The sequence below is a fragment of the Lycium barbarum genome, chromosome 3 (assembly GCF_019175385.1).
Source record: "Lycium barbarum isolate Lr01 chromosome 3, ASM1917538v2, whole genome shotgun sequence".
Lineage (NCBI taxonomy): Eukaryota > Viridiplantae > Streptophyta > Magnoliopsida > Solanales > Solanaceae > Lycium > Lycium barbarum.
Genome location: NC_083339.1, coordinates 28,660,848 through 28,672,097, shown reverse-complemented (window position 1 = coordinate 28,672,097; position 11,250 = coordinate 28,660,848). Strand labels below are relative to the sequence as shown.

General features: G+C 32.3%; 1 long non-coding RNA gene and 1 other non-coding gene across 3 annotated transcripts; both read left to right on the top strand.

Annotated features, from left to right (window-relative positions):
• The first annotated feature begins 1,094 nt into the window (after window positions 1-1,094).
• LOC132630888 (uncharacterized) lies at window positions 1,095-5,985 on the top strand. 2 transcript variants are annotated; one of them, XR_009578725.1, is made up of 4 exons: window positions 1,095-1,690; window positions 2,564-2,638; window positions 3,420-3,488; window positions 3,728-5,985. It is a non-coding gene; the product is annotated as an uncharacterized LOC132630888 (long non-coding RNA). The 2 variants fall into 2 exon arrangements; XR_009578724.1 differs by lacking the exon at window positions 3,728-5,985 and having other exon boundaries at window positions 1,106-1,690; window positions 3,420-3,669.
• A 4,513-nt stretch (window positions 5,986-10,498) lies between these two features.
• On the top strand, window positions 10,499-10,617 carry LOC132634405 (5S ribosomal RNA). Its single transcript, XR_009580133.1, has one exon. It is a non-coding gene; the product is annotated as a 5S ribosomal RNA (ribosomal RNA).
• The last annotated feature ends 633 nt before the right edge of the window (window positions 10,618-11,250 follow it).

Below are 11,250 nucleotides of genomic sequence, written 5' to 3'. Positions count from 1 at the left end.
GAACTGAGACCAATCAGTCTTAGCAATTTCTCTTGCAAGATCATCTCAAAGCCCAGGTGAATCAAAGATTGAGTCCATTGATGCACAAGTTGATTACCCCTAACCAAACATGTTTCTTAAAAGGTAGATCAATTACATAAAATATTATGCTGACTCAAGACATGGTCCATAACATCAATAAAACCACTGAACATGGGAATGTTGTGCTTAAACTAGACATGGCTAAGGCTTATGACAGAGTCTCATGGGAATTCCTTGATAAAGTCATTAGACAACTTGGATTCTCAGAATTTTGGATTGGTATGGTTTGGAGATTAATGACCAATGTGTGGTATTCTGTTAATATTAATGGGGTTAGACATGTTTTTTTCAAGTCCAGCAGAGGTATCAAGCAAGGAGATCCACTATCCCCATCTTTATTTGTCATTGGGGCAGAACTTCTATCCAAGCTTATGAACATTTTGATGAATACTAATTTCATTCCCTATTTCACTTAGAGTTATGGGCAATGGGCCAAAAATCAACCATTTGTGCTATGCAGATGACACAATTCAATATTCTTCCTGTGATCCAACTTCTTTGGAGTTACTTATGTCCAAACTCAATCAATATGAAAGGGTCTTTGGACAACTTGTGAATAAGCACAAGTCTGGCTTCTATGTGTCTTTCAAGAATGATGATCCCAGAATCAATGAGATCAAGAGAATCACTGTTTTTTCACATTGCCCTTTTCCTATGACTTATTTGGGATGCCCTATTTATTTTGGGAGGAAAAGAGTGATCTACTTCAATAGTCTAGTTACAAAAATCTCTAATAGACTTCAGGGTTGGCAATCCAAATTCCTTTCTTATTGAGGCAAAGCATGTAACGACCCGTTTGGTCGTTTAGAACCTGTGAACTAGTTTTCGCTAAAATACCTTTTTCGTAGTTTAAAGGGTATTCTTAATTTGCGGGAATTTGGTGGCATGGCGATTTAATTGGCGGATATTTTTTTTTAAATATCTTTTTATTTAATATGTGTGAATAGTTTATTTATAGGAATATGAGTTTCACACATATAAGATCTAAGTTGGAAATTAAAATATTTGGCGGAAGGACTATATTTCTACAGGTGGTTAAGTGGATAAGTAAATTGTAGAAATTAAGGGGAATATTATTTACACATATATATATAAGGCATGAGGAGAGAGTATTTATTTTATTTTATTTTATTTGGCTAATATGCTAATGGATTGGTGGACTAAAATGCATTGGTTGGTTATTAAATAAAAGGTAAAAGAAGTGGGCCAATCTACTATTTGGACTTACGGAGGGAGTAATAAATTTGTTAGGTAGGTAGGTATTAATGATGAAGATAAAGGAAAGTCACAATTAGTTAGTGCATGTACTTATTATTAAGTTGAAAACATATTAATTAGTGGAAGTACAGAGGGATAATTTCATGTTTCCTTTTCAACAAGGCAATGATAATGATAACCTCCAGCTCCTTTAACTGCCAACAAACACCAATTCTTCTTCTTTTCTAAATTATCAAGACACCACCCATGTCCAAGATCTTATTACGGATCTTGCTCCATTCGATTCATTATTGGAAGTGGACACAAATTACTTTAACTTGAACAACACCAGAAATATCAAGAGGAAGAGCAAAAACATTCCAAAAAGAATTCTAGGAACTCAACTGTGCAAGTAAGGATTTCTTCCAATTATTGATTCTTGGTGTAATATAATTAATCCTCTATGTGTTTAGTGATTAAGATTATAGTGTTCATGTCAGAGATGGTATTAGTAATGATTATGGATCCATTTCTTTTACTTGAGTTTAGTTCATACTATATATTTAAATTGTTTAATATCATGTGAAATATAACTAAGTATTGATGTTGGATTTCTTGGATGATATATATGTACGTTAGAATTCTTTTTTTTTTTTGGTGCATGTTTCCTTTGATCTGTCTCATGAATGCATCATGGTCTAGAGTCACTATTTTAATGACTGGACGATTTTAATGACTTTATAATGTTGAGCTACTGCTTGTTGAGCTTTTCCTCAGTTGACGAAGATGTTTTTGGCAATTGCTTGAGGTCTATTTAACAATCTTTTTCTTCATTAAGTATGCAAAAGTTTTGGTACTATGTACATAATGGAAGCCCTTGTTCAAATATATTAAATTATGTTTTTGTCTTAATCTGTGAATGCTTTCATCTATATTGTGTGTTTGGATCAGATTTTTTATTTTATTTATTATTGTCCATTATATTTCATATTCTTGATATTTCAAAAAAATTCAATAAAATAATGGTATATAGAAATTGGTGGGTTTTCCATGGAAACGAGTTTTCAAGTAAAATGTGGAATTGAACGTCGATTCGTGATCGGATTTCGATGATTGTTGAGAATCATAAGTTTGGGCTATTGTATGCCAGTTTTCAATAAAATTACAATCTTGCCCTTGTGGGCCCAATGCCACTTTTTGGGGTGCGTTTCTGGGTTTCGAATATAAATATAGCAATATGGGTGCTCGTAGATTCGTATTCTAACGTAGATCGCATATCTTATAGATTTTAATCGTTCAGAGGCTCTACGCAAAGGGAAGGCATTAGTTTGATTGTTCGTGGCACTCGTTCGGCATTGAGGTAGGTTACGGTCTACTTTAGTTAGACTCTGATTAGAGAATCGCATGTAGTTGTAGAAAGTGACGGGGATAGCATGATAGGCCTTCGGGCATGAAGTGGAGGTGAATTCTAATTAGGTTGGTTTGTCAGCTGTTATGTGTGCTTGTCGCCAAATGTGTTATTTCTGTGATAATCACTTGTTTGTATCTCTGTCACATACTAGTTCACTCATCGCATGAAAAAGAATGGTAATATTGATAATTGAACAGTGGACAGTAATATGACTTGTACTTGTTGATTTATATTGGTGATATTGTTGAGACTGATATCATGCATGGCATGCTTTCCATATTATTGTTGTGATGATTGGTGAGGTGACTGATTGAGAGACTCCGAGGTCTTTGCCGGAGATTGAGAGTGATTAAAAGCCTCCGAGGTTTCTGCCGGAGAGCACGAGTGGTACATGGACTTCGCGGGTCCCCCATGGGTCATGGCTTTGAGGCACTGCCCTTAGCATGTGTGTACGAGAGTGGAGTGAGAGAGGTGATTATTGTATTGCATTGCATTGCATTCATCCACTCTTATATTTGACTGATCATTTGGTGAATTATATCTGTCTTGGTTGATTTCATGATTCCTTTATACATTATTTGTATATGATACGTGACCATACCTGTTTGCTCTATATGCTACTTGTTGGTTTCAACTTCTTCATGCGTTATCTAATCATTGTCGGCCTATGATGCTTACCGGTACAAGTGTTGTACCGATACTACTCTTGCTGCACTTTTGTTGAGTGCAGAGTACGATCCAGGTTCCAGTTCTACACCCCGTGGCTGATACGCGAGGGTGACATCTTCAGTCATTCAGGGTGAGCTACTTGGTCATCCGTGGCCCCTTAAGGACCTCCTCTATTTATTTCGGTTCTTGTATTCTACAGACAATATGTAGCCTTCGGGTATTTTCAGACTTCTATTCCGTACTATGTTAGCGCTCTTGTACCCTTTGACCAGATTTTGGGGTTGTCGTGACATTTCTAATTATGATAAGCATTTAAGACTTGATAACTTATTCTTATTTAATTTTTCTGCTTATTTAACTTGTTATTAGTAATGTGGTTCGCCTACTCGGAGGGATAGTGTAGGTGCCACCACGACTCGCGAATTGGGTCGTGACAAAGCAGTCCTTATAAAATCTATCCTCCATGCTATGCCACTTCACCTCTTGGCTGTGATTCAACCTACTAAAACTAACCTGGATCAAATAGATAAGATTGTGGCCAATTTCTTTTGGGGTAGAGATCAAAACAAGAACAAGAGGCATTGGAATTCTTGGAATGACCTATGTTTTCCTGTCAATGAAAAAGGAGCTGGGTTCATATCTCTAAAAGACATTTGTAGTACTTTCTCTACAACGCTTTGGTGGAATTTAAGGACTCAAAATACTTTGCTTAAGGATTTTCTTCTAGCAAAGTACTGCAAAAGATCACATCTAGTTGACAAAATATGGGGTCATGGCCAATCACATGTATGGAGAAGACTCATGAACATTAAGAGTGAAGCTGAACCACATACTTTCTGGAAGATTGGAAAAGGTGATGAATTCCTTTGGTGGGATAACTGGTCAGGATTGGGAGCAATTGCTTCTATACTTCAGGTGGGAAGAGCTTCAAAGATCACAAAAGTTAGTGAATTCATGAATGGTGGCTTGTGGAATCTTGACAAGTTTCCGCAAGTTCTTCCACTAGATATGGTTCACACTATAAAAAAGTTGGATATTGATGTAAATAAGGCAGGTTAGCAGATTAACCCTATTGGCTTCTTGAAGACTAAGGGAATTTCACTTGTAAATCAGCCTAGCAATTGGTGAGACAGAAACAGTGCACTAGTCTTTCTAGTTAGAAGATTTGGCACAAAAGGATTCTCTTCAGGATTTCCTTTTTCATATTTAGACTACTCCAAAGCAAAATACCAACAGATGATATTCTTAAATTTATTGGAGTGGTTATACCCTCTAGATGCTCATGTTGTACCATCTATAAGGAGGAAACTATTGATCATCTTTTCAATAAGAGCTTGATTTCTGAAAAGGTATGGACTTATTTTTGTAAGTATAGTAATATCTCTTATAGAAGTCAAAACATAAGACTTAAACTTATGAATCGGTGGATGGCTAAAACTAGTAATAATGTTCATTCTACCATGATTCAATGTCTTTCTATTATCATTTGTTGGGAAATATGGAAGAACATATGTTCTGCCAGGTTTGAGAACTTCAAAATGTCCAATTGGCATATTATCCAGCTAGTGATTAAATTTATGAATCTTATCTTAAATGTCCAATTCCCAAAACTTTTGCTTCCACATTTGTGGATAGACAAATGTAGAACAATTGAGGGCCTAAAACCTCTTATTCACTCTAAGGCTATCAGGTGTAAAAAAACCTGATCTTGGATGTTTAAGCTAAATGTGGATGGTTGTAGGAAAGGCAATCCTGAAGAAACTGGCGGAGGAGGTATTATTAGAAGTCATAGGGGTCCTGTGGTTAAGTCTTTCTCAGACTATTATGGCCTCTGTACCAATAATGTTGCTGAAGCTAAAGCAGTTTTGCAGGGTTGCAGCATATGCTATAGCTTGGGATTTTAGAATTTTATTGTGGTATCTGATTCCATGCTTATTGTGAATATGCTCAACAAGTCTTGTCAACCTCACTCGCAAATCTGGCATATTCTAGTTCATATATGGGAGATCTCAAATTCCAGAAATTTTCTTTTTGTACATACTTTTAGAGAGGGCAATGACATTGCTGATCACTTTGCCAATCTAGGAGTACATAACAAATTTCTTACTATCTTCAATGAAGCTGTTTCCCTTCCTAATCGGGTTAGAGTTTCAAGATGGTATGACCAAAGAAGAACCACTTTTGCATCAATGATGGTATCACCTGATCATTTCGATTTATTGCTTGTAGCTGCATATCTGTATGTAGTAGTAATTTTCATTCCAAAAAATTCAACTTTGTATAGGGTGGAGTCCCTCAATCTTTTGTACATGTACTATAGGCTGATAGCTATTAGATTGGATTCCTTCAATCTACATCATCTAAGTGATGCTAAGGTTTATGTCCTCCTCTGTGTAATTATCCTTTTTGGAATGAACAGGTTGGAGTCTTGCCTAACTCGTCCATCAATATGATGGAACTTTGATATAAAAAAAAAAAAAAAAATTAGTTTGTCATTCAGTGTGTATTTCCAGTTGTTGGTCTCCAGTTTTATACAATTCAGAAGCTTCCCAGTGTGTCCAAGTTGCACCAAATGGCATAAGTAACACTATATATGTTCATGAGGCTGTTGGAATGCAAGTGAATCACTGCTAGATAGCTGGTAAAACTATTAGGTTTTTCTAGACCTCCAAGAAGATTGCTAGAAAGGTTAAGATAACATCAGGAGGGGTAAATTCCCAAATCCAGCTTGGTATTTCAGCCTTTGTTTGGTTGTTTGAAGGTCTAGATTGTATATCAATAATGATTTTTTATTTTCAAGATTTGGGAATTTTACCAAATTGCATAAAGCCAATTTCTATACTCTGATTTATATGACTGAAAGAATATGACTATAAAGTTTTCTTGTATTTTTATTTATTTACCAATCTCGTGTGAAGACGATCATATAAGAAAAAGAACATTAGTAATTAATTAATAATCAATTTCCTGTGGAAAAATATTACAAACTACAGACAAATATTATTGCTCTCTTTATTTCAATTTTCTTACTTTCTTTTTTAGGTTATTTAAAAAAGAATACATTTTTCTATATTTGCTAACTCTATAATTTTAACATTCGACATGACTTGTTCAAGACCACAAGACTCAAAAAGTATTTTAATACATTATGCACATCTCTAATTTAAGACCATGAAATTTAAAAATCTTTCTTATTATGTTAAACCCCGTGCTTAATCAAATTAGCCTACTTTAAATCGAAATGGAGCGAATAGTTGAAAATTAATTGGCGGTGAAATGACAAGAATACAGTCTTTCTTTTGTGGTCAGAGGAGAAATCTGATAAATATCTTCAACAATTTAATTACCATACAACTCCAACCTAGGTATCAATCATCTCAATAATATCATATCTACTTCTATTCAACCAAAATATTTTATCATTCTCCAATACACAATCGTCGAAATAGCTAATTAACTCTCAATTCGACAACATGGCGTTTACCCATTAATAGGTAGTTCAATTTCAATATCAATTCATTAATTTCTACCTATCTAATGACTAGGGAATTAGCTCGCGCTTCGCGCGGATATTAAAAACAATTTGGTTGAAATAAAAAAAATTTAAAAATTGTTCACATATATACATACAAAAATTAATTGAATGTATTGACATATTATAAAAATATGTGATTTTATAACTATATAGAAGCATAGGATTAAACATGGGTTTAAACCCACGCTTCGTCGTCCGTCGTCTATAAAAAAAAAGTGGACCCCATACTAAACACCAAGCAATATATATAAAAAAAAAGTGGAACTCACCATCCCCAAACTCACGGAAAAAAAGTGGACCCCATATTAAAAAAAACAAACAATGTCAAAAAAAAAAAAAAGTGCATCTCATATTAAAAAATCAAACAATATTCATATAATTTCCAAAGTATCCCATTAAGTTAATAATGACGGATTCATTACCACATGCGTATCAACCCATTAGTGGGAGCAAATGAAATTATTGTACAACAAATAACATGGAGCCTATATTATTGTTTTTCTTCAAAAGGTTAAGTAGTCAAACCATACAATTTTCTTACTTTTTTATATTAGCCTGAGATCTAATCTAGATATTGAACTGTTGTATTTGCTATTCCGCTATGTCATTTATTTTTTATGTTTACTAAAATAAATATACTTAAAATACTTATATTTTAAAATAAGATAGAATTTAATTACTTTTTCATTTTTATTCTTACTCTAATAAATTTGAAAAGAGATTAATATCGTAAAATAAAAAATAATATCAAATAGAGATTAAATAATGAATAAGGTAAATTAGTCAAATTCTAATTCTAATTGACATTTCCTTACAAAACCATGCAAAAGACAACATGACAAGTAAAATGAGTTAAACCGAAAATATTTACTAAAAAATAAATAAATAGTACTTCTTCGTTTAAATAGAAAATCAAATAAAATTAATTTAATAATTTGAATTAGAATTATCGAAATCAAAATTTGATAAAAAATAATAAGTATTTTACACCTTTAAATTAATCGAATTAAAATTGAAAGTATCAACTGATGCTTAAATATTGCTATTGTTTTATCTCAAAGAGAGGAAAATAGTTTCCTTTTAAACAAGTCTTCTCTTTTAAAAAGTATTAATAAATTTTTGCAGACTTTATATTCGTAGCAAACGCTAATATAATGAAGTTTTGGATACGGAGCACAAACTACAATGTTATATTAATCGTGCTTTGAACATAGTATATATATATATATATATATATATATATATATATATATATATATATGCATAAAAACAGTGCAAACTAATAATGTCAAAAAAAAAAGTGCACCCTATATCAAACAATATTCATGTAATTTCCAAAGTATCCCATTAAGTCAATAATGATGGATTCATTGTCACATGCTTATCAACCCATTAGTGGGAGCAAATGAAATTATTGTACCGCAAAAAACATGGACCCCCATATTATTGCTTTTGTTTAAAAGGTTAAGTAGCCAAACCATACAATTTTTTTTTTTTTAAATTAGCCTGAGATCTAATCTAGATATTGAACCGTTTTATTTGCTATTCTGCCATGTTATTTATTTTTTATGTTTACTAAAACAAATATACTTAAAATATTTATATTTTAAAATAAGATAGAATTTAATTAATTTTTAATTTTTATTCTTACTCTAATAAATGTGAAAAGAGATTAATGTCGTAAAACCAAAAATATCAAATGGAGATCAAATAATGAATAAGGTAAATTAGTTAAATTATAATTCTAATTGACGTTTCCTTAAAAACCATGCAAAAGACAACATGACAAGTAAAATGAGCTAAACCGAGAATATTTACCAAAAATTAAAAAATAGTATTTCTTCCTTTAAATAGAAAATCAATTTCTACTTTGTTTCGTTTTAAACATGTAAAATTAATTTAATAATTTGAATTATAATTATCCAAATCAAAATTTGATAAAAAATAATAATTATTTTACACCTTTAAATTAAACAAATTAAAATTGAAAGCATCAACTGATGCTTAAATATTGCTATTGTTTTATCTCAAAGAGAGGAAAATAGTTTCCTTTTAAATAAGTCTTCTCTTTTAAAAAGTATTAATAAATTTTTGCCAACTTTGTATTCGTAGGAAACACTAATATAATAAAGTTTTAGATATGGAACATAAACTACAATGTTATATTAATCGTGTTTTGAACATAGTGTGTGTGTGTGTGTGCGTGTGTGTATATATATATTATCACTATCCAAACACAACTACATACACATAGATACACTATAATCTAAAGTGGTGGGCTCGTGCGCAGCACGGGCATAGGCCGTCTAGTTTTATTATAATTAAGGCTTAGATGAACTGCATTTTTCGTTATCAAATTTTAATTGAAATGAAATGAAAGAAATAGAATTTAAAAGGATAATTTTCACTTTCAAATACGTGTGTTTGTGTGGGTGGTTATTTTTAATACATGGTTTTCTTTATATAATATCTATTAAATATATGTGTATAGATATTCTATTATTTTCACCCATTAAAGTTTGTTTTTTGTAACTTCTTTATATTCATATAAAAGAAAACGTGAAATGAAAGTAAATAAACTAAAAGCCGGGCGGAGAAAAAAGCAAAAGAAAAAAGGAGCAACACCAATTGTGGCGTCGGTCCATTAAATTACGCTTTTTAAAATTTTTTATCTTTAATTTTAGCAAAAAAATATATTCTTTCATAGTTCTTTTTCTTCACTTTTAAAGCTGCAGCAGAAGCTGCGGACTTGCGGCATCTGTAATTCTGTATTTCTTCACTTTTAAAGTTGCAGCAGAAGATGCGGATTTGCGGCATCTGTAATTCTATATTACATTTCCGTTAATCATAATTTTCAAAATTTCATTTCATTATTTTTCTTTTCTTTATTTTCTATTCCGTAATCTCCGTCTCATTGTTCATGATCCCCTAAGTATGCTTATTACTAACCAAGCATATATCTTCAAGAAAAAAAAGTACTTACTAACCTCTTCCTATTATACACTTTAATAGTAAGAATCCAACATAATGATCTTCACAATCACAAAGGAAAAGCCAACATGAAGCAAATATAGTAGTAATATAAGGAAAGTATAATAAACAATATTTACTTTTTGCATTATAGAAAATGTCAAAATACAAAGTATAAGTCATAAAGTAAGCAAACAAATTTGATAGTACTCCCTGGATAGCTTTTACTGGTGCAACAAAATGATATAAGCATAGCCTAATTCTCTTTGATGAAGAATCTCTTCAACATGAGTAACAAAAAGCCAAGAAGGCTAATATGTACTTATTAACTCTTTTGCTTATGAGTGCATCAAATGCCAATTAGGATACACCGCCATCTGATTAAAAAAGGCTTGCCTTGCAATATAGATAGATATAGGTATATATGGAGGAACAACATAAATTATCATAAACTTACAAATTTAAGTTTGGAGGTTATGAACATGAAAGGAATAGGAGTTATGGAGATTATTAAAGATATAGGTTATAAAGATAAAAAATGAGTTTATGGAAGTGGAATTTTAATAGACATAAATGGGAAAAAAATGAGGAAAATTTAAAAAAAGAGAAAAAGGATAAATATGTCTCTTGGCTTAGGATGCGATCATACCAGCACTAACGCACCGGATCCCATCAGAACTCCGAAGTTAAGCGTGCTTGGGCGAGAGTAGTACTAGGATGGGTGACCCCCTGAGAAGTCCTCGTGTTGCATCCCTCCTTTTGCGTATCTGACCTCTTTTTATGTTTTTATTGAGTCGAGGGTCTCTCGGAAACAGCCATCCTACCTTGGTAGGAGTAAGGTCTGCGTACACTCTACCCTCCCCAGACCCCACGTTGTGGGATTTCACTGGGTTGTTGTTGTTGTTGTATGTCTCTTGGCTTAATAAGAGAGGTATCGAGAAAACGAAAGGGGTAAAAGTTTTAGCAAATGAAGAGTTGTTGGAATGAAGTTTTAATACTATATTTAGACACTTTCTACATTTAAAATATGATAAAACAAAAAATAACGATAAAACAAACTTCAGTTTTACAACTAACAAAAACATGGAATAAATTAAAAAATATTAATAGCGAAAAGAAGTATTTTTCCGAGTGGGAGGCAGAAGAGTAAAAGAGATTTGCTTGGAAAGGGAAAAGAGGAAGACCGGAAGTCCAAAAAAAGGAATGGACATCCATTAGTGTTCTGGGCTGATTCAGCCATAACTGTTACATGGGCTTTATTGTAATGATTTATCATAAAGACCATCATTTATTACTGTTACATGGGTTATATTGCTGTATTTACTTTATGAGGCATTTTTTTAATTGATTTACTTAGTATATAAATAATGTATAAAATTGAAGAAAA